The sequence below is a fragment of the Canis lupus genome, chromosome 2 (genome assembly GCF_011100685.1).
Source record: "Canis lupus familiaris isolate Mischka breed German Shepherd chromosome 2, alternate assembly UU_Cfam_GSD_1.0, whole genome shotgun sequence".
In the NCBI taxonomy this organism is placed as follows: Eukaryota; Metazoa; Chordata; class Mammalia; order Carnivora; family Canidae; genus Canis; species Canis lupus.
The window spans coordinates 43,715,522-43,740,581 of record NC_049223.1 but is presented as its reverse complement, the minus strand read 5'-3'; the positions used below and the strand labels follow the sequence as shown (position 1 = coordinate 43,740,581).

The 25,060-nt window shown below is 39.4% G+C and overlaps 2 long non-coding RNA genes across 3 annotated transcripts in view; one reads left to right on the top strand and one right to left on the bottom strand.

The window, feature by feature from the left end:
• Positions 1 to 25,060, bottom strand: part of LOC106557902 — a 402,448-nt gene that overhangs the window by 320,835 nt on the left and 56,553 nt on the right. The gene's annotated exons all lie outside the window — the stretch shown is intronic.
• The window catches only part of LOC119870241, a 33,566-nt gene that overhangs the window by 6,253 nt on the left and 2,253 nt on the right, over positions 1 to 25,060 (top strand). The window contains exons 2-3 of one of the 2 annotated variants that reach the window (XR_005355544.1): positions 2,706 to 2,829; positions 3,056 to 3,355. This is a non-coding gene — a long non-coding RNA (uncharacterized LOC119870241). Of the gene's footprint in view, positions 1 to 2,705; positions 2,830 to 3,055; positions 3,356 to 25,060 lie in introns of those variants that run through there. The other variant, XR_005355545.1, reaches the window with a different exon arrangement.

Genomic DNA, 25,060 nt, shown 5'->3' with positions numbered 1-25,060 from the left:
ACAGATAAACTGTGGTACATTCAGACAACGGAATATTCATCACTAAAAAGAACTGAACTACCAAGCCATGAAAAGACATGGAGGATCCTTAAATGCATATTACTAAGTAAAAGAAGCTATGACCTCACAAGTGGGAAATTAATGGACTGAGCAATGGGTGAGTAGAAAACACAGCATTCACATGATGCCTTTTGGTAGCTCTTTATTTTTCTTTGGACATATGTTTTCCATTCAAATAAACACATTTTGGAATTAAAAATCACCTTGACCTGGGGCACCTGAGTGGCTCAGTTGGCCCAACTCCTAATTTCTACTCGGGTCAAGATCTTGTGTCTTTTTTTTTTTTTTTTTTTTTCTCTTTTTGCCACAAAGAGCGTGAGGGAAGTATGACACTGCATTTCAGAGCATCCCTAATATTTTCTTTTTTTATTATTATTATTTATTTATGATAGTCATACAGAGAGAGAGAGAGAGGCAGAGACACAGGCAGAGGGAGAAGCAGGCTCCATGCACCGGGAGCCTGATGTGGGATTCGATCTCGGGTCTCCAGGATCGCGCCCTGGGCCAAAGGCAGGCGCCAAACCGCTGCGCCACCCAGGGATCCCATCATCCCTAATATTTTCTTTTGCAAAAGATGTTTACACTTAAATTATTGATTAATATATATTTTATTTATTTTTTAAAAAATAGTCCATCTGATCCAAGGTAGACTTTTATTGAGGATATATCAGGAAACTTTTTGATCAAATTGAATTTTTAAAATGAATAAAATATGTTTCATGGAAAAGATGTTTTTAATTTAGAAATGCAGTTAGAAGGAGGATGAGGAAGATACTTGGAATGGTCAATGTTCTCATGTAACAGGAGCAGAACATCTGGTCATGAGATTAAGCCCTGCCTCACTCTCCCTCTCACTTTCCAAAAAAGAAAAGAAGAAGAAAGAAAAGAAAGAAAGAAGAAAGAAAGAAAGAAAGAAAGAAAGAAAGAAAGAAAGAAAGAAGAAAGAAAAGAAAGAAAGAAAAAGAAAGAAAGAAAGAAAGAAAGAAAGAAAGAAAGAAAGAAAGAAAGAAAGAAAGAAAAATTACCTTGCCTTGACTAAAAATTCCTGTCAAAACCTAAGAACAGACATTTTAGGGAAAACTCTTCAGCTTATGAGCTTGAACAGGGAGTAGCTGGCCAGAGTTTTACAGCATACAGTGATACTTAGGTGCCTTACACATTGGCTTTAAGGCTGACTCCATGTATAAAAGGACATTACCAATGACTAACTTTGAGGACTGAGGGAAGGACACCACCAGACACCACCTTCCCAGAATCACACTCTAACTGGGTTCACCCCCGCCCTTCTCTACAGGAAGGTGGATGGCAGGGGGGCAAACCCCAGAGCTAAATTGCAGATGGGACCGTGAGCTTCTTCACTCTCTACTCAGACAAATGTGACATGAATCCCCAGAAGGGTAGCCGCAGACACCCAGATCCTCTCTCTCCCCCACATATATGCCAGTGACAGGCAGGCAGGAAGTAGTTCCCTGACAGCTAATAAAGAATCAACAAAGGATCCTCCAAGGCTGGTGCCCAATTGGGAGCCCAAACTACCAAAGGGTGAGGGTGCAGGCAGGGCAGCCTATTTTCCCCATCTAAATTGAGCACTAACTAGTGTACCAAAAAACTTTTCCTTGCTCTTAAAAAAATCTTCAGGATAAACTAGTCCTCAGAAGAATCTGGCTCATTTGTGCAGTTTCACAAACTGTACCCTCACACTCCAGTTTACCTCCTGAGGAAATCTGGTTTCTCCATCCCATAGGCATCGGATGACAGTGTTGACATCTATGCCCTTAATTTATGAACACACAGTCTAAGTTGTTCGGAGTGGTTTGCCACTACCCCAAGGACATTTCACATCTGCCACTTGCTGTGATCAGTAGAGGTTCAGGAACCATAATCATGAGGGGGAAGGTTAGGAACACATGCTGAACAATCACCCAGGTCCTCTAGTATTTCAAGAGAAAAATCCCTGGTTTTCTTGGAGGGAGGGGGACGAAGCAAAGTTTTTAATGTTTTCATCACAGAAGATGTCGTTCAGGAGTCACTAACTAACTATTTGCCTGGAGACATGTAGCCTAATGGTTCTCAATTTGTGTCCCTGTCTGCAAAGTGAGAATAATGATTCCTTTCTCATGGGGGAATGATAAGGACTAAATGAGCTGAGGTATCAGAAAGCACCTAGTACTCTCAGTCACTGAATCTAATTTCCTTTACCCTTAGAACTGTAGACAAGAGGTTCAGCATTCTGCCGACAGAAAATAAGTGATACTTTCTCAGTCCACTAGTGGCCTTACAAGCTGTTCACGGTGTCACCATATTTCAGCCAAACTCTAACCAACATACTTTCTTTTAATGTTACCTAGAAACGAACACAACAGAGCAGAGCATCCCGGAGTAGGGTGTGTGCCACACCTCCAAAGTCCAGTTTCCAGGAGAAATTGCAGCAAAGGAGAGCTTCAGTCATAACAATCAATGCCCAGGGAGTGCCTGAGCACTTCGTATGCTTTGACTCTTCATGTTCTCAACAACCCTGGTGGTGATACTATTTTCTCCCATTTTGCTGATGAGCAAGTGAAGCACAGAGAGGTCAATTTGCTGCAGGTCAAGGAGCCATTATTGGTAGACCCAGGATTAACAAAATCCATGTGCTTAATCACTAGGTTAAACTGTCCTCAAGAGACCTTGGAATCACTACCAACCTGAAGGTGGGAAGAGGAGGAGACCGATGTCTGAGATCAGGAAGGGAAGATAGCCCTTCATCCCCTTCCGAATCCTGCCTTTAATGTAAGGCTATCTTTTAATTCCACCTCTGCCCAATTTTCTAATCTACTGGCTCCATTCTCCCTGAATCTTTGATCTCTAATTTAAATTAGAGTCTCCTTTTCCCAGAAATTCTCTGTACTGCTGCCCCTCAAGTCTCTCCTTTCCCAACTCACTATTCTCTACTCAACTTCCCAGCTCCTAACTCTGATTCTGCTGTGGTTTAGTGTGTCTGTTCTCTGTCCCCCAGTCCACCTCTGGATCCTCAACCTTCATGACTTTCTGCATTCCCTCTGCCTGGAATAGCCTTCCTCCTCCTCTCCACCTCTCGAGGCCTATACGCCCTTCAAGATACAAGTGAATACCACTCCTACATCAAGACTTCCTCTCCTAATCACTCCAGTGAGGAGAACCATGGTTTGCATCCTTTGTGATACACCTTTGCAAGTACTCAACATCTTGAATATTTTGAAACATCCCATCTACCTAACACAGTGATTTATATACAACAAAAGCCTGATAAGTGGTGGATAATATTGATGCTCTAGTCAAGCATGCCAGCTACACCAGCTATTTGCACTGTCTTCTTTAAGTCAGTTAAAAGCCCATATAAAATTCATATTCATAATGCCCATATCTACACATGATAACTCTTGTTGCCAGCAAAAAGCAATAAAACTGCATTGTGCATGCAGCTAGGAAGACAGCCATCTCACAGAGAGAAAGAAATATGCAGAATAAAGAGGAAGAGGAGGAGGAGGAAGAGGGGACAAAGAAAGAGGGGGAGGTGGGAGGATAGTCAGGCACTAAGAGTTAAGGAGAAAAGTTGGAAGGCTGAATTTGGATCAGGCTTAAAACAAACAATCCCCACCCCAAGGCCTACTCAAAAAGAAGAGGGGTTAAAAACAAATTCTGAGGATGCACTGAAAAAGCATGCCAACGAATTTAGTATTATTTAAATTCTGGCTGCATGAGAGACTTATGAAATCACAACCATTTTTCGTTTGCTTTTATTTACTTCTGATTCCCAAATATACAGCTCTGATAAAAAAAAAAAAAGAAAAAGAAAAAAAAAACGGGCTTTGTTTGCCTATATTATTTTGTTTGTTTTTGCTAATCATATTTAACTAAGAGGCGTTTTCATTTTTGATTAAAAATAAGTCAAGACAATTGAATCTGAGGCCAACTGCTGCTTTCCAAATTCACCAGACCATTGCTAACTCACCAAAGTCAGGAAGCAATAATAATTCCTGCTCTTTATAGAATGCCTTTTCTCCCCAGGAAACTTCAAAGCTCTCTGCTGACGCTCAGGCTCTGCAGCTGCCAGGAAAGAAATGTGGCTCCACTTACCTCAGAGGGAATATCAGAAGCACATGGGGACGGCCTGACCCACAGCAGTGACCCCACACCCACTGCTGCCTCCACTTTATCAGAGGCCACACCCAAAGCTCTGGTTTAGGAGCAAGAAAATAGAAAAGGTGGCAGTAGTAGCAGGCTACTCCCATCCCTCACCCACCCCAACAAGCATCCTAAGGAGAGGAGTGACCAGATGCAACACTGTGACTCAGTAAACCATGTTGCTTGTCAGCACGGATAGTAGTAAAACAGACAAAGTTACACAGCTCTTTCCTGATGGAAAATCGTCTTAAGCTAATCCCATCAATGCTCCTATAAAGAATACAGTTGCTATATAAACGGGGGGAAACCCACAACCATGAACTCTCCTATCTTCCAGCCTTCAAATTCAACCTTGTCCCTTTAGATGAAATGGAAAAACTATTATTTACTGAATACCTAACATGGGTGAGGCATTTCAGTTTTATTGTTGTGACTCCTCACCGCCATCCTGAGAGGGAGATATTACTACCTAGATTTTATAAATGATGACACTAGGGTTCAAGATTTCATTTTTTTTTAAATTAATGCTAGACATCCTAAGGAAGAAATTTTTCTAACAGTTTTGCAACCATGTTTGCCCTGAGAGAAATAACTTCATAGCCACTCAACATGGTATCATCACAGGAGCCATCCCACCTTGCAAACCCAGGTTGGCTTGATTTCAACTCAGTTATCAGCAGTGCATCTTTTTCTTTTTAATATATTATTTATTTATTTTAGAGTGGGGAGGGGTAGAGGGAGAGGAGAAAGGAAAGGAGAGAGGAGAATCTCTCCCAAGGAAAGAGGGAGAAACTTAAGGAGACTCCCCACTAAGCACAGAGCCTGACACGGGGTTCGATCCCATGACCCCAAGATCATGACCTGAGCCAAAATCAAGAGGCAAATGCTCAACCAAATGAGCCACTCAGGCACCACCCCTTGTGAATAAGTGCAAAAAAGCTAGCTCCGGCACTTCAGTGCTATGGGAGACCAGTAAGCTTGAAACACTGACTATTACACACTGATTATTATTTGAATTCCCCAACACAAGTGAGCACTGATGTCCGTATTTCATGAGAAATCCTTGAGGGACAGGGTAGCCTCTTTATGACCATTTTTAGATTGTTCTCATGTGAGAGCCCCAATGACTATGAGTGCAGAATCAAGACAGAGGCAGCAAGATGCCTCTCTTCCTTCTGTTCCATCCATGATCATGATGTTCACTGGAGATATTCGGAGTTGCCAAAAATGTGAGCAAAGTCAATAACTAGTGGAAAGAAAGCAAGTTTAAAAATGAAGTCATTTTTAAATGACTGGTCCTGGCTCTGCTCCTCTAGCTTTAAGGGTTCAGTCATGAAAAGGAGAGCAACCAACATGATGTGAATTCGTATTCCTTGTCAGGCATGCACTATGTGTTTTATATACGTTGTCTTGCTCAATCCTCTCCACCATATAAAACAAGTGGCATTTATCTCCATTTTATAGAGTGGAACATGGAGACTCCACAAACTCATAGAAGAACAAATAGTAAATCATGGAGCTAAGTTCAAAACCAATGCCCTTCTTATTACACAAATAGCTTTTCTATTTCAAATAGTAAGACCCCTCTCTGTCTTTTAAAACTTTAAACTTTAAACTTTAACTTTAAAACTCTAAAATTATTCTGATTCTGTATTGTCAAGTTAGTGAGGTCTTTCTTCTTGTGATTTTTTGAGATATAATTGAAATGTGACATTACACTGGTTTCAGGTGTATAACATACAATTTGATATATCATATGTTGTAAAAATAGTTGAGTTCTAATAGGAAAAACATTGTACCCACATCCCCTATGAATTGTTGTCAAAGGAGATCAAAATAAATGAAAACATATTCAATTCAAACCAAGTATTATAATAAAATTCTAATAAAAATGTGTACTTCCCCTGTAATGTCTTTGCTGTCTCCAGAAATACATGGCACAAGGTAGCCCACAAATATGTGAATTTCTGAATTATTCTGAAACAACTAACACATTGTCAAACCACAATTCAATAGGTTTTTTTAAGTCTGCAAAAAAAAATATGATTAAAGAAGTTACTGTAATAGTATTACTCATTTTATGTTTCTATGGATATATGTATATGTGTATACACATAGAGACAGAGAGACAGACAAAAAGAGATTTCCATCCATCTGTCCAAATCTACTGATACATCTCTACCACCACTTGCTTTTTCTCTCCACCGCATTTGACATTGTTGACAGTTCTCTGATTCTTAAAACCCTGTCTCTACCAATTTGCTAGGAATCTGCACTTTGGATACTGGCAGTTGCTTCTGTCTTTTGCTCCTGCTCTTTCTGACTCCTAAATGTTGTAATGCTCTAGGACCTAGTCCTCCCTCTACATTATCCAAATTTATCTCATCCAAACTCATGACTTTAAATGACATTTATATACTTACAACCCCAAAATGTACACCTCTAGCTCAACTTCTCCCTAAGCTCCTGGTTTGTATATCTGTTGCCTTCTAGACAATACCAGTTGACATCTATCAGGCATTTTGAACTTAACATATCTGAAACATCAATCTCAATAAACTGAATCCCTTATGTAAAAATTTTCAGTCCAGATACCCAGGAATCATTCTGATTCCTCTTTTTCCTCTAACCTCTTATACAACCCATCAGCAAATCCTGTTGACTTTATTTTCAAAACAGGCTTCAAGAGCAAACCTTACTACCAACATCAATCCCACTGTTGTCCTAGCCCTCATCATCTCCCACATGCACAGCTGCTAAAGCTTAAATGGTCTCCAGGCCTTAGCCCCTTTCTTCCTTCAATCTATTCTTGATACAGTAGCCAGTCAAAACTTGTAAAAATGAATCAACTTATGCCATCCAGCCATATTCAAATCCCTCACTGGATGTCCATCCCATTCATAATACAATCCAGTGGCCTACGATGTCCTCTACAATCCAGACCTATCTATTCCTTGGGTCTCATCAACTACTCTACTTCCCATGCTCACTCTGGTCCATCAACCCAGGGCTTCTTGCTACTTCCAAGTATGTCTCAAGATTGTTCCTGCCTCAACTTTATGCTAGCTCTTTCTCCTCCTAGGACATTATTCCACCAGAGCCTACCTCTCCATATAACTCAGGTCTCTCTGCTCAAATGTAACTTCCTCATAGAAGATGTCCTTGAGTATGATAGCTAAATTTGTACTCTTAAGTGCAACCACCCCTAGCTCTAATCCCTTATCTTGCTTTAACTTCTTCAGAGTCCTTTGTATTACCTGGAATCCTATTATTTTATTTATTACTGCAATAATTCTTATTTGTCCATATACATTTATCCATAAATGGATTTATTTACCCATTTACTTTATTATCCTCTGAGTCCGCATTAGAATGTAATTTCCAAAAAAAAGAATGTAATCTACAATCTCCGTCTTGAAGTTCACTGCCATATTCCAGTGCTTACCATAGTGCTTGAAACACAGGAACCATTCAATAAATATGTGTTAATTGAATAACAGAATCTTCTGGGTGTTCTATACTATTCTGTGATGCTCTACTGCTCTTGAATGTGGCCCCTATCTTTGCTACTGCCTATAAATTTGCCCAAAGTTCATTTTGTTTATACTTCTTATCTAAACTACTAGTACTAAACTACTATCTAAATCTACTAAATTTGTATCCCTTCAATACCATTTATCCATTTCACTTACTATGACTAAAAATGTTTCTCTTTCTAGTTTTTAAATGTTGCATCTCAAATAAATAAATAAATAAATAAATATTGCATCTCTGCCTTTTTTACCTAAACATTCTGTTTTCTGAGAAGTTCAAATAGAGCCTATGTAGCTACAGTGATAAGAATATTTTTTATGTGCCTCTAGGGATGAGTATAATCTTCTGATTAGGCTCTAGAGAGAAAATATTTTCTCTTCTTATCTCTGTCTCCCTCCAGGCCCCACCTCAGTTCTGGTCACACACAAGTATTAAACAACAGTACTGGTATGACATCACTCCCCATACTGTGCTGCAGATCAACCCTTGTCTACTGTTGTATAAGCTACATGATCACAGAAGAAAGATGATGAGAAAACCACACATGATTCCTCCTCTTGACTGGGGCTGGAACAAAAGGTTATGACAGAAAGGATAAGACTGTGTGTCTGTGTTTTGCTGGCACTAGTATGCAGATATAAAACTATAGTTAGGTTGGTCTCACTCTGGAAATAACCAATTAGCAATGCTCACAAACTAAAATAATTAAAGACCATTCCAGACCATCTTTAAAATAAACAAAGCTTTGAAAAGAGTAGATTAGAAACCACTTCTAAAAGACATTTACAGGACCCTCAACTCTGGTCAACTAATCTTTGACAAAGCAGAAAAGAATATCCAGTGGAAAAAGGACAGTCTCTTCAATAAATGGTGCTGGGAAAATTGGACAGACACATGTAGAAGAATGAAACTGGACCATTTCCTCACACAATACACAAAAATATCCTCAAAATGGAAGAAAGACCTAAATTTGAAACAGGATTCCATCAAAATCCTAGAGGAGAACACAGGCAACAAACTCTTTGACCTCAGCCACAGCAACTTCTTGCTAGACATACCTCCAAAGGCAAGGAAAGCAAAGGCAAAAATAAACTATTGGGACTTCATCAAGTTAAAAAGCATTTGCACAGAAAAAGGAAACAGTCAACAAAACCAAAAGGCAACCTAGGGAATGGGAGAAGATATGTGCAAATGATATATCAGATAAAGGGCTAGTATCCAAGATCTATAAAGAACTTATCAAACTCATCACCCAAAAAAACAAAGAATCTAATCAAGAAATAGGCAGAAGGCATGAACAGACATTCCTCCAAAGAAGACATACACATAGCCAACAGACACATGAAAAAATGCTTACCCTTGCTTGGCATCAGGGAACTACAAATCATAATCACCATGGGAGTGTGCCTAGGTGGCTCAGTGGTTGAGCAACTGCTCTCAGCTCAGGGTGTGATCCCAGGGTCCTGGGATCAAGTCCCACATTGAGCTCCCTGCATGGAGCCTGCTTCTCCTCCCTCTGCCTATGTCTCTGCCTCTCTCTGTGTCTCTCATGAATAATTAAATAAAATACTTTTAAAACTTAAAAAATAAACCAATTCTCAACTGGGGATTATTTAAACACACACACACACACATACACACACACACACACACACACACTGGAATGTCACCTTATACCACTCAGAATGGTTAAAATTAACAAGATAGGAAACAACAGATGTTGGTGAGGAGGTGGAGAAAGTGAACCCCCTTACACTGCTGATGGGAATGCAAGCTGGTCCAGCCACTCTGGAAAACAGTATGGAGATTCCTCAAAAAAGTTGAAAATAGAACTACCTTATGACCCAGCAATTGCACTACAAGGTATTTACCCCAAAGATACAAAGGTAGTGATCCAAAGGGGCACCTGTACCCCAACGTTCATAGCAGCAATGTCCACAATAGCCAACCTATGGAAAGAGCCCAGATGTTCATGGACAGATGAATAAATAAAGAAGATGTGATATGTATATACAATGGAATACTACTCAGCCATCAAAAATGAAATCTTGCTATTTGCAATGAGATGGATGGAACTAGAGGATATAATGCTAAGTGAAATACGTTAATCAGAGGAGGAAAATTATCATATGATCTCACTCATATGTGGAATTTAAGGAACTAAGCAGAGGATGATAGGGGAAGAGAGAATAAATAAAACAAGATGAAATCAGACAAGGAGACAAACCATAAGAGACTGTTAATCATAGGAAACAAACTGAGGGTTACTGGGGGGGTGGGAGATGGGGTAACTGGGTGATGAACATTAAGGAGGGCACATGATGTAATGAAAATTGGGTGTTATATAAGACTGATGAATCATTGACCTCTACCTCAGAAACCAATAATACATTATATGTTAGTTAATTGAATTTAAGTAAAATTTTTAAAAAATTAAAGAAAGAAAAAATAAAAGATATTTACAAACTTTTATTTCTAAAATACATTAAACAGATTGTAGCAAGATGGGAGAACAGTGGGGGACCTCGTTTCATCTGGTCCCCTGAATTTAGCATGATAAATATCAAATCATCCTAAACACCTATGAATTCACCTGAGATATAAGAAAAGAATGGCTAGAAATCTACAAACAGAAAATTAACCACTTTTTGCAAGGTAGGAGGGCAGAGAAGTGAAACTCAGGGGATACATCAGAAGATAAACTATAGGCAGTGGGGGTGGGGGGAGCCTGTGAAAGCCAGCTTCTGAAAAGTGGTACAACCCTGGAGCTCAAAATTGGAAATCTTTAGAATCTTTAGAAATCTGCTCCAGTGAGAGATTTCTCTGCCTGAAAGGTGCTGCTCAGTGGTGAAGCGGGGCAGAGTCCTGGGTGGGACAATGTTGTCTCAAGATCCCCAAAGTCACAGAAAGAACAGGGATGCCTGAGCCAGCAGAGTTCCCAAGCACTGGAATGGGGAAACTGGTTTGGTCAAAGAGCCCCCGAGGGGGCTCTCAGCTTGGTTGGCCATAAAACTGCATACCATGGCCAACAGGGCTAACACTCTCCATGCTGGGGCCGTGTAAAGGACAGAAATGGGGCAACCCTCCACCTTCCACCAGGAGGGGCAGAGCGGGTATGTGCAGGATCTGGCGAGTGCTATCCAGGCCAGGGCCCTGCAAAGTGCACAAATCAATGACCTTCCCAGGGAGATCTGAGCGAGTGCACACTGCAGAGGTCTGTAGACTTTGGCACGCACAGTGATCTTTCAGCTCCGGGACTTGAAATCGGGCATGGCCATTTTTATTTTCACCCTCTAAAGAGGCATGGAATGCCTTCAGGGAATAAAAACCACACACAGCAGGCAGCTTACACTGAGTCTGACCCCATGGCAAGGGGCAATGCAATTGCACCCATGCAAAGGCACCAGAGAATCAGCACAGCAGGTTCCTCCCCCAGAAGACCAGCTGGAAGAACAGTGAACAGCAAGTTTACAGACAAATAGGACTGCAAAGCTCCAGCTCTAGATGAAAAAGCATATAGAACTCAATGTTTTTTTTTTCTGATAAATCATTTATCTTTCAGTTCCAAATTTTCTGTTTTTTTTCTTTTTGCCCTTTTCAACTAGTTTATTTTATCAATTCTTTGTTTTTTAAGTCTTTTTTTAACTTTCATTTTTTATATTTACATTTTATAGATATATGCTTCACTTCTGGGTTCCTTTCACTGCATTCAATTCCTTTTGTGTACATACATATACATATATATGTATATATACACACACACAAGTTTTATAAATATATAAGTTTTGCTTTCTTTAAAATTTTGGGATTTAGTGTCTTCTAACACACAGACCAAAAGACACTCAGGACCAAATGCATCACTCTGTTTTATCTGCTCTGTGAAATTATATTCTCTCTTTTCTCCATCCATTCTTCTCTGGGCAAAATGACTAGAAAGAGGAATTCACAACAAAAGAAAGGACCAGAGGTAATACTCTCTGCCACAGATCTAATCTATATGGATATAATAAGTAAGATGTCAGAGCTGGAATTCAGAATAACAATCATAAAGTTACTAGCTGGGCTTTTTTTTAAAAAAAAAAAAGTATAAAGGAAAACTAAAAGACAATCTACAGAATGGGAGAAGATATTTGCAAATGACATATCAGATAAAGGGCTAGTTTCCAAGATCTATAAAGAACTTATTAAACTCAACACCAAAGAAACAAACAATCCAATCATGAAATGGGCAAAAGACATGAACAGAAATCTCACAGAGGAAGACATAGACATGGCCAACACGCACATGAGAAAATGCTCTGCATCACTTGCCATCAGGGAAATACAAATCAAAACCACAATGAGATACCACCTCACACCAGTGAGAATGGGGCAAATTAACAAGGCAGGAAACAACAAATGTTGGAGAGGATGCGGAGAAAAGGGAACCCTCTTATACTGTTGGTGGGAATGTGAACTGGTGCAGCCACTCTGGAAAACTGTGTGGAGGTTCCTCAAACAGTTAAAAATAGACCTGCCCTACGACCCAGCAATTGCACTGTTGGGGATTTACCCCAAAGATACAAATGCAATGAAATGCCGGGACACCTGCACCCTGATGTTTATAGCAGCAATGGCCACGATAGCCAAACTGTGGAAGGAGCCTCGGTGTCCAACGAAAGATGAATGGATAAAGAAGATGTGGTTTATGTATACAATGGAATATTACTCAGCTATTAGAAATGACAAATACCCACCATTTGCTTCAACGGGGATGGAACTGGAGGGTATTATGCTGAGTGAAGTAAGTCAGTCGGAGAGGGACAAACATTATATGTTCTCATTCATTTGGGGAATATAAATAATAGTGAAAGGGAATATAAGGGAAGGGAGAAGAAATGTGTGGGAAATATCAGAAAGGGAGACAGAACATAAAGACTGCTAACTCTGGGAAACGAACTAGGGGTGGTAGAAGGGGAGGAGGGCGGGGGGTGGGAGTGAATGGGTGACGGCACTGGGCGTTATTCTGTATGTTAGTAAATTGAACACCAATAAAAAATAAATTTAAAAAAAAGTATAAAGGAAAAAAAAAGTATAAAGGACACTAGAGAATCTCAGTACAGAAATGAAATCTAATCAGGCTGAAATTAAAAATGCTCTGAGATGCAGTCTAGATTGGATGCTCTAAGAGCTATATGGTAAATGAGGCAAAAAGAGAGTCAGTGACAAAGAAGAGAAGTTGATGGAAATAAAGGAAGCTGAGAAAAAGAGAGAAAAACAACTAATGGGCCATGAGGGGAGACTTCAAGAAATCAGTGATGCCATAAAATGAAACAATACTAGAATTATTGGGACCCCCAAGGGAGAAGAAAGAAAGAGAGAGGGATAGAAAGTATATTTGATCAAATCATAGCTGAGAACTTCCCTAATCTATGAAAGGAAACAGGCATTCAAGTCCAAGAAGTAGAGAGGACCCTTCCCAAAAATCAATAAAAATAGATCAACATCACAACATATAATAGTGAAGCTTGCAAATTTCAGAGATAAAGGGAAAATCCAGAAAGAAGCTTGAGACAAGAAGTTCTTAACCTATGGGGTAAGAATATTAGACTGGCAACAGACCTCTCCACAGAGACCTGGCAGACCAGAAAAGGCTGGCATGATATACTCAGGGCACTAAATGAGAAAAACATGCAGCCAAGGACATTTTATCCAGCAAGGCTGTCATTCAGAATAGAAGGAGAGATAAAGAGCTTCCAGAACAGATAGAAACTGAAAGAATATGTGACCACTAGACCAGCCCTGCAAGAAATGTTAAAGAGGATCCTGTAAGCGAATAGAGAGCCCAAAAATAACAGACCAGAAAGAAATAGAGACAATTATAGAAACAGGTATTTTACAGGTGATACAATGGCATTAAACTTGTATCTTTCAATAGTTACTCTGAATGTAAATAGGATAAATGCTCCAATTAAAAGACACAGGGTATCAGATTGGACTAAAAGTAAGACCCATCCATAAGCTGTCTACAAGAGACCCATTTTAAACCAAAGACACCTCCAAATTGAAAATGAAGGGGGTAGAGAACCACCATTTATCATGCTAATGGACATCAAAAGAAAGCTGAGGTAGCAATTCTCATTAGACAAACTAGATTTTAAATCAAAGACTGTTGCAAGGGATGAAAAGGGACACTATATTATATTTAAAAGTTTTTCCAATGAGATGATCAAACAATTATAAATATTTATGCTCCTAACTTGGGAATAGCCAATTATATAAACCAACTAATAACCAAATTAAAGAAATATATTTATAATACAATAATAGTAGGGGACTTCAACACCCCATTCACAGCAATGGACATATCATCTAATCAGAAGATCAATAAGGAAACAGGACATTTTTAATTTTTATTATTTTTTTGTATATTTTTTTATTGGAGTTCAATTTGCCAACATAAAGCATAACACCCAGTGCTCATCCCATCAAGTGCCCCCCTCAGTGCCATCACCCAGTGACCCCATCCCTCCATCCACCTCCTTTCCACCACCCCTTGTTCGTTTCCCAAATTTAGGAGTCTCTCATGTTCTGTCTCCCTTTCTGATATTTCCCACTGATTTTCTCTCCTTTCTCCTTTATTCTTTTTCACTATTTTTTATATTTCCCAAATGAATGAAACCATATAATGTTTGTCCTTCTCCGATGGACTTATTTCACTCAGCATAATACCTCCACGTCCCTCCACGTTGAAGCAAATGGTATTTGTCATATCTAATGGCTGAGTAATATTCCATTGTATACATAGACCACATCTTCTTTATCCATTCATCTTTCAATGGACACCGAGGCTCCTTCCACAGTTTGGCTCTTGTGGACATTGCTGCTATGGACATTGGGGTGCAGGTGTTCCGGCGTTTCACTGCATCTGTATCTTTGGGGTAAATCCCCAGCAGTGCAATTGCTGGGTCATAGGGCAGTTCTATTTTTAACTCTTTGAGTTAAAAACTGCCTCCACACAGTTTTCCATAGTGGTTGTACCAGTTCACACTCCCACCAACAGTGCAAGTGCAAGAGTGTTCCCCTTTCTCCACATCCTCTCCAATATTTGTTGTCTCCTGTCTTATTAATTTTCACCATTCTCACTGGTGTGAGGTGGTATCTCATTGTGGTTTTGATCTGTATTTCCCTGATGGCAAGTGATGCGGAGCATTTTCTCATGTGCTTGTTGGCCATGTGTATGTCTTCTTTGGTGAAATGTCTGTTCATGTCTTTTGCCCATTTCATGATTGGGTGGTTTGTTTCTTTGCTGTTGAGTTTAAAAAGTTCTTTATAGATCTTGGATACTAGCCCTTTATCTGATTTGTCATTTGCAAATATCTTCTCCCATTCTGTAGGTTGTCTTTTAGTTTTGTTGACTGTTTCTTTTGCTGTGCAGAGGCTTTATATCTTGATGAAGTCCCAATGGTTCATTTTTGATTTTGTTTCCCTTGCCTTCATAGATTTATCTTGCAAGAAGCTGCTGTGGCCAAGTTCAAAAAGGGTGTTCCCTGTGTTCTCCTCGAGGATTTTGATGGATTTTTGTCTCCCATTTAGATCTTTCATCCATTTTGAGTTTATCTTTGTGTCTGGTGTAAGAGAATGGTCTAGTTTCATTCTTCTGCACGTGGCTGTCCAATTTTCTCAGCACCATTTATTGAAGAGACTGTCCTTTTTCCTGTTTTGTCGAATATTAGTTGACCATAGAGTTGAGAGCCCATTTCTAGGTTCTCTATCTGTTCCATTGATCTATGTGTCTGTTTTTGTGCCAGTACCACACTGTCTTGAGGATCACAGCTTTGTAGTACAACTTGAAATCTGGCATTGTGACGCCCCCAGCTCTGGTTTTCTTTTTCAATATTCCTCTGGCTATTCGAGGTCTTTCTGATTCTACAAAAATCTTAAGATTATTTTTTCCAACTTGGAAACAAGGGCTCTGAATGACACCCAGGACCAGATGGACTTCACAGATACATACCGAGCATTCCCTCCTAAAGCAAGAGAATACACATTCTTCTCGAGTGTATGAAACATTCTCTAGAATGATCACATACTGGGTCACAAATCAGGTCTCAATTGGTACCAAAAGATTGAGATTATTCCCTGCATATTTTCAGCCCATAATGCTTTGAAACTTGAATTCAATCACAAGAGGAAAGTTGGAAGGAATGCAAATAGTTGGAAGTTAAAGAGCATCATACTAAAGAATGAATAGGTCAACCAGGAAATTAAAGAAGAATTTTAAAATTTCATAGAAATAAATGAAAATGAAAATACAACTGCTCAAAACCTTTGGGATACAGCCAAGGCAGTCCTAAGAGGGAAATAAATTGCAATACAAGCCTTTCTCAAAAAATTAGAAAAATCTCAAAAACATAAGCTAACCCTACACCTAAAGGAAAAATAGCAAATAAAGCCCAAACCAAGCAGGAGAAGAGAATTAATAAAGATTAGAGAAGAAATCAATGAAATAGAAATCAGACAAAAAGTGCAACAGATCAACAAAATAGAACGTGGTTCTCTGAAAAGAATTAATACAATCGATAAACCCATAGCCAGACTTATAAAAAAGAAAAGAGAAAGGACCCAAATTAATAACATCATGAATGAAAGAGGAGAGATCACAATCATCACCAAGGAAATACATATAATTTTAAGAACAAAGTAAGAGCAACTATATGCCAACAAATTAGGCAATCTGGAAAAATGGATGCATTCCTGGAAACTTATAAACTACCAAAACTGAAACAGGAAGAAAAAGAAAATCTGAACAGACCCATAACCAGCAAGGAAATTGAAGCAGTAATCAAAAACCTCCCAAAAAAACAAGAGTCCAGGGCCAGATGGCTTCCCAATGGGAATTCTACCAAACATTTAAAGAAGAAATAATACTTATTCTTCTGAAGCTGTTTCAAAAAATAAAAATGGAAGGAAAACTTCCAAACTCATTCTATGAGGGCAGCATTACCTTAATTCCAAAACCAAAGACCCCACCAAAAAGAAGAATTACAGACCAATATCCCTAATGAACATGGATGCAAGAATTCTCAACAAGCCAATAGGATCCAACAATAAATTAAAAGGACTATTTAGCCATGATCAAGTGGGATTTATTCCTGGGCTGCAAGGGTGGTTCAACATTGGCAAATCAATCAGCATGATACATTACATTAATAAAAGAAAGGACAAGAACCATATGATCTTCTCAATTGATACAGAAAAAGCCTTTGACAAAATACAGCATCCCTTCTTGATTAAAACTCTCCACAGTGTAGGGATAGAGGGAACATACCTCAATAACATAAAAGCCATCTATGAAAAGCCCACAGTGAATATCATTCTAAATGGGGAAAAACTGGGAGCTTTTCCCCTAAGGTCAAGAACCTACCAGGGATGTCCTAGTACTAGAAGTCCGAGCCTCAGCAATCACACAACAAAAAGAAATAAAAGGCATTCAAACTGGCAAAGAAGAAATCAAACTCTCACTCTTCACAGATGACATGATACTTTATGTGGAAAACCCAAAATACTCCACCCCAAAATTGCTAGAACTCATACAGAAATTCAGCAAAGTGGCAGGATATAAAAATCAATGCACAGAAATCAGTTTAATTTCTATATACTAACTATGAGACAGAGGAAAGAGAGATTAAGGAATCAATCCCATTTACAATTGTACCAAAAACCATAAGATACTTAGGAATAAACCTAACCAAAGATGTGAAGGATCTGTACTCTAAAAACTAAAGACCACTTATAGAAGACACTGAGGAAGACACAAAGAAATGGAAAAACATTACATGCTCTGGATGGATAAATACAGTTAAAATGTCTATGCTATCCACAGCAATTTATGCATTCAATGCAATCTCTATCCAAACACCATCACATTTTTTACAGAGGTGGAACAAATAATCCTAAAATTTGTATGGAACCAGAAAAGACCCCAAATAGCCAAAGGAATGTTAAAAAAGAAAACCAAAGCTGGAGGCATCACAGTGCCAGACTTAAAGCTCTATTACCAAGCCATAATCATTAAGACAGTGTTGTACTGGCACAAAAACAGACACACAGATCAATGGAACAGAATAGAGAACCCAGAAATGGACCCTCAATTCTATAGTCAACTAATCTTCAACACAGCAGGAAAGAATATCCAATGGAAAAAGGATAGTCTTTCCAATAAATGGTGCTGGGAAAATTGGACAGATACATGTAGAAAAATGAAAATGGACAATTTTCTTACACCATACACAAAGATAAACTCACCATACACAAGGATAAACTCAGAATTGATGAAAGACCTAAATATGAGACAGAAATCCATCAAAATCCTAGAGGAGAACACAGGCAACAAACTCTTTGACCTCAGCCACAGCAACTTCTTGCTAGACATGTCTCCAAAGGTAAGGGAAACAAAGTCAAAAATGAACTATTGGGACTTTATCAAGATAAAGAGCATTTGCACAGAAAAAGGAAACAGTTGACAAAACCAAAAGGCAGCCTAGGGAATGGGAGAAGATATATGCAAATGTCATATCAGATAAAAGGCTAGTATCCAAGATCTATAAAGAATTTATCAAACTCAAAAAACAAAGAATCCAATCAAGAAATAGGTAGAAGACATGAACAGACATTTCTCCAAAGAAGACCTACACAAGGCCAAGAGACACATGAAAAAATGCTTAACGTTGCTTAGCATCGGGGAACTACAAATCAAAACCACAAGGGGATACCACCTTACACCACTCAGAATGGCTAAAATTAACAAGACAGGAAACAACAGATGTTGATGAGGAGGTGGAGAAAGCGAACCCCCGTACACTGCTGATGGGAATGCAAGCTGGTCCAGCCACTCTGGAAAACAGTATGGAGATTCCTCAAAAAGTTGAAAATAGAGCTACCTTATGACCCAGCAATTGCACTACAAGGTATTTACCCCAAAGATACAAAGGTAGTGATCCAAAGGGGCACCTGCACCCCAACATTCATAGCAGCAATGTCCACAATAGCCAACCTATGGAAAGAGCTCAGATGTCCATCAATAGATGAATAGATAAAGAAGATACACACACACACCATACACACATATATATATTATTATACTATATATAGTATATATGTACATATATACTATAATACAATATATAATATATATAATATATACAATATATAATATATATACAATATATAATATATTAATATATAATATATATTATTATAATATATACATACCACATTATATTTATATATATATATAATGGAATATTACTAAGCCATCAGAAACGATGAACACTTACCATTTACATCGATGTGGATTGAACTAGAGAGTATTATGCTGAGTGAAATAAGTCAATCAGAGAAAGACAATCACTCATATGTGTAATATAAGAAACAGCACAGAGGATCATAGGGGAAGGGAGGGAAGACTGAAGGGGAAGTCATCAGAAAGGGAGGAAAACCATGAGACTCAACTATAGGAAACAAGTTGCTGGAGGGGAAGTAGGTGAGAGGATGCGGTAACTGGGTGATGGGCATTAAGGAGGGCACATGATGTGATGACTGGCTGTTATACACAACTCATAATTTACTGAAGGCTACATCTGAAACTAAGTATGGCTAACTGAATTTAAATAAAAAATAAAATACATTAAACAATTGAAAAAATACAGTTTTACTACTCTAGAGTGAGACTATCACTGGAAGGCTTTCAAAAATGATTGACAGCAATATTACTTTCCTGTACTTTATAGGAGCCATATTTGCATAATTGCATAAAGTGATTCAAAATTGACCTCACACATGAAAACAGGCAACAGATGGCATTAAAATGTGATGGTGAAGGAAAAAGCATTATGGAAATTGCTTGCAAAAACTAAGATATCAGCCTATTTTTCAGAGTCCATGGAATTTATAATCATTAGTTTGCTGCTATATTCATTGTTTTTGAAAGATGTGACCCAGACTATTGTGAGGGTTCCTATATGCAGCCTCTCCTCTTTTTGTTTATTTATGCTTGGGTAAGGAGAAAAAAGAGGTTACATAATCTTTGCAGTCCACACAATCAAATATTTTTCATTTTTTATACCCTACTTCCATTCTCATCATTTCTGAATATAAATCCTGTTGTCCTCAGATATCTAACCCCAATAAGACTAAAAGATTTCCATGTGTTGACCTGGAATTCATGTGGAGAAGCACAAATCTCAAGCCACTTTACTGAGTGAATGCTGGATACAAATAGGAGGTTAATTCACATAGTCAAGATAGGAACTTGGATTATTGGAGCTATGATAAGCATTAATGAAAGTGGTGTTTTCCTTTATAAGATACACAATTAACATTGAAATGAAAAAAAACAGCTGTTTTCTAAATGAACACAGAGCCTTCTCCTAATCAGTTTTGTAGGTCATACAAATGTATGAAAAATCTTCTGGGAACTGCTACACTTCCCTCCAGAGGAATCATATTCATGATTTTTTAACTTTTCATGGAAAAATAATCAGCATTGCTTGGTTCCCAGGCAATCCCTATCAAGTATTTACTGTGTCAGGCATGTATCATGAGCTCTGAAAACAGAATGGCCTTTCCTGCGTTAGTAAGGAAAAGGACACATTGCAACTCTGTGACGCATAAAGCAACCCATTGTCTAAAATGCACAGCTTCTATTGTAAGACAAAACACACAAACTGAGGCTCATATGGTTTTATTCATGCACGGAATACAAGGATCACTCATCAGAGCAAGTAATTTTCACTGGCCTCACCTACATGTTCTCACAACTGACATGTGGCCCATGTGTGTGAAATAGATGCTAAAGACAACTGCCCTACTCCTGACAACACCCCAGCTACTGCTGACCCCATTCCCAGAAGATGGCTCTAAGGAAGCCGCAGTTTTCCACGCAGTACCATAATGTCTGCTCCCCTGGTGCTTCCTGACAAAGGACACCCACTTAGACTCCTTCCCACTTAGACTCCCTTGGCCCAACCCTGTTCACCATCAGGGTCAGTAAAAGTCCATCCCTGGTAGGGCTTTCCTCATTTGCGTATCTGCTGACTTAGAAGGCCTATTATGTTCCTGGTCTACATTTTACCTGGCTAAAAGTGTCGGGTAGGACAGTAGGGAGGAAAGGGGTATTGATCCTTTTAGAATCCTGAAAAGGGTGAATGTCTTCTGAACTATCCAATCTGCTGCTTAAAAATTTTCCCCCTGATTAAGGAAAACCTATTACAGGTTGAGCCCATATAAAACTGCCAATATTCAACCATTTTTGACATACAAAAAAGTCAATTTCACATGTTACAACCTAATAATAGTGACTCAACTCTTTGGCTCTGTTAATTCCCAAGTTCAGTTTTTTTAAGGATTCAGGAGACTATTGTGACCTGCCACTTTCTTTTGTAACTTTGTTGCTATGGGACTTGAGTTCTATATCCCTAACAACTGACCACAAACAAATTTTGGAACACAACCCATTCATAAGCTGAGGACTGCCTACAAAGGATGTTCTTTCTTATTCAAGACAAGGCTGATGGATTGCACTTATTAGAATTATAGGCTAAAGAAACCGCAAAAGATTTACTTTGGGTCTCCAGATATCCTTCTCAGGCTTTTGGCTCCAAAACATAATCATAATCTAAAGTTTTCTGATGGTGAGCCAGGCCATCCCAGGGAAAACTGCAATCCAACTCACGGGGTAGGGCAAAGGCCACAGTTCTGAACATGGAGGCACAGCAAAGGCTGATTAATCTAAGGAGGAACAAATGTAATCTAAAACAGTGGTTTTCAACCGCTATCCCCATTGGAATAACCTGCAGAGGTTTAAGAACCCTGGTGCCTGTACCGCCCCAGAGATTCTGATTTCATTCATCAGGAATGCACCCTGAGCAACCAGATTTTACAAAGCTCCTTAGGCAGTTCTAACAAGGAGTTACTTTTGAGAACCATGGTTCTAAAACTGAGTATAAACCAAGAGAAAGATTCATGAAGTAAAAACACAAACAGTATTTGTAAGTTCAAAATGAGCCCTTGATCCAGGATGTCACCCTAACAGGGAAGGTCAGTGGTCATAGTCCCTCTAGTGAGTAGCTGAAGGCATACCAGCTGCCTGCCAGACAGTCAGGAAGGCCTATTGTATCAGAAAAATATAGCATGTGGTCACAGGGTCCAAGTACCAGGGGCAGGTAAAAGTCCATGGGGTGGCAACAGAGCAACAGCGAGGGGTGATAGGGAAAAGGCTGGAAACCAATCACAAAATTCCTCTCACTACCAAAACTATGAAGACGCAGCAGGAATCAAAAAACAAGGGGCTGTGCTTGACAGATGGAAGGCAGAACCATGAAGCCAAAAAGCAAGAAAATTGGTTCAGTGCTAAGTTCTCAACTCCTTCTTTCTTTCTCTCTACAGTTGGTATTGTTCCTACAGCTGAAAGGAGGCTTTCTTAACCCAGCTACCAGGGTAAAGACATAAGGGCCAAGAACCTAGCAGATCTTTATAATTTTTCCCTCAGAATAAATACCCTACCTTCTCCTGTCTACCATGCCCAAGAGAAAGGGTCATCTCCTTTAAACTCTGCTCAAGACTTCAGGAAATTGTTCAGCCTACTGGCATAATGGACGGCCCACGCTCTCATGTCAATATAATCATGTACAGTTTTACAATTTGCACACAGTACAAAGGCAAACAACTGAGAGGGGATAGAGACTCAAGTCATGCAGCCTGGTGCAGGGCTCTTTCTGCCCACAAGACCCTCTTTCTCTAATTTGCACAACTCACTGTAGGCTAGTAGCCACTGTGACAATGATGATTGATTTGCATCTATTCAAATATTTGTTGGCTGAATGATTAATCTACTGACTCTCTCTCTCCCTGCCAAAATAGATAGATAAATGCTATATTTTAGACACTTGACATGACATTTTGCACTTCTTTGCACAAATGCACTTTCTTCGTGAAAATGCTCATGCAAGTTAAAAAAAAAAAAATCCATCAAGTGTAGCAAGAGAAAGCTTGTACTCTGTCCAGCCAATTTTATCCACTGACGACAGCAGAGAAAAGCATAAGGGCCTCTTGTTTTGCCGTCTTTTGTTTCCTGTGTTCTGAGCAAAACTGCACAGGAATTATGAACCGCTAGCAAATGCTGTGTAAGTGACCAAAAATCAAATGACAGCTCTATGAACAGAACCAGCCTGGCCCCAGTGAAGCCAGGCTGCTGGAGTCCTGGAACAAGAATTAGGGAATCAAATTCTATCCCTGGCCCTGGCCCCAGTTTACTGCTGACCTTCACTTGCTCCCATTCCCAGCCTCCTAGAGCACCCATAGTGCTTTGTGACCCATATTTTGCAGTGCAAAGATCACTGCGATGCTACTTGAAAGAATCTGAATATCTTGGACAGAGGCCACCAAGTCAAGTCATTGTTAGGAGACCTCTTCACATGTGTCTCTCCCTGGGGTCCAGTCCACCAACGGATCTCTCTCTGGGGCTGTGCAGCTGCTATTTGGATGCCAGTCCTTGACCAATGGGACTGGCATCCAATGGGAGGAGAAAAAGTTGGTAGGAAATACCTTGTTGCCAAATGGGACAGAAGTTTTTGACAGAGATTGAACCAACAGCATAGAAAAATTCTAGTAAAATGTGCCTATATCTTCAAAGAACAGACACATCCTGTAATTTGAACTGGCCTTTCTCTCTGCTCGGCCATACTATCCCTCCCCTAGACCTCACTCAAAATTAAACCCTTTAATACCATGTATTGGGATCCCTGGGTGGCGCAGCGGTTTGGCGCCTGCCTTTGGCCCAGGGCGCGATCCTGGAGACCCGGGATCGAATCCCACATCGGGCTCTCGGTGCATGGAGCCTGCTTCTCCCTCTGCCTATGTCTCTGCCTCTCTCTCTCTCTCCCTGTGTGACTATCATAAATAAATAAAAAAAAAATTAAAAAAAAAAAAAAAAAAAATAATACCATGTATTTCTTCTCAAGACTCCATCACAACTATTTTATGCTCAGTTGCAGATGACCCAGATGATTCCATATGAACCTCATTTTCTGGCCCTTATCTCTTTTTTCACCAGGAAAAAAAAAATCCTTTCTATTTTAGAAATCATTACAACTATTCTAAAGGTGTAACATGACCCCATCCCAGCTGATAGTGTTCTCTGGACACATGTCTAAGCCTGATTTGGTTTTCTGCTTGAAGAATTAACTCCTTTCTCTAAAACTAGAAGCACTAGTGAGGAGGTGGGGCAACTCACCCATTAAATTTGTTCATATTTGGGTTCTGGTCTCACATCCATTTCTTCTTCCCACTCACTCATTGGAATGCTTTAATAATGTGTGAAGTATTTGGATCAAATAGAAAAATAAAGGTCACCTGGGTTGAGCGTCTGCCTTTGGCTCAGGTCATGATCCTGGGGTCCTGAGATCAAGTCCCACATCAGCCTCCCCACAGGAAGCCTGCTTCTCCCTCTGCCTGTGTCTCTGCCTCTCTCTCTCTCTCTCTTTTTCTCTCTTTCTCTGTGTGTCTCTCATGAATAAATAAATAAAATCTTAAAAAAAAAAGAAAAAAAGAAAAATGAAGTTCCCACTTAATATAGTCTTTGTCATTGTCCCTGGGTCCCATCACCCTCTCAGGTGGGCCTGATCTGTGAGGTCCTGCTCTAAAAGCATCCTCCTGTCCAAGTGCCACCTTCTTCTGGGAATTTACAGTATACAACTGGGGGGGGGGGGGGAGGCTGACTTTGTTTTGTGTGTTTTGCTTTGTTTTGTTTTGCCAAGGGTCAAATTTCAATCTTTCTTTCAGAGTTAGCTTTCATCTTGCTCACCTAGAAGAAGCCAGAGGCCTGGGAATCTGTGATAATACCTCCCTTCTTTCCACTGAGTTCACATGCCAAACCCTGCACCCCATATTTAAGAGACTCACAAGTTGGACCAAGTGACTTCTTAAGTCTTTTCCAACTTGAGATTCTGTAATACTTCAAAATTTTTTCACCTCCTAGAAAACTTCTCGTAAGTATAGCCTCTTACGGTTTTTCTCCTTTTCATGAATGATTTTCAATGAGGCTATTCAAAATCAAAAGGAATATAAAGTAACAGAATCAGATGTCTGTGGTTATTATTAATAAGAAACTATAATTTGAAAAGGTTTTCTGTTTCATTTTTTCTTCTTCCAAAAAAGTATTCTCTTAGGAAACAAACAAGTAAAATATAGGGGATCCCTGGGTGGCTCAGCGGTTTAGCGCCTGCCTTCATTTGGCCTAGGGTGTGATCCTGGAGTCCCAGGATCGAGTCCCACATCAGGCTCC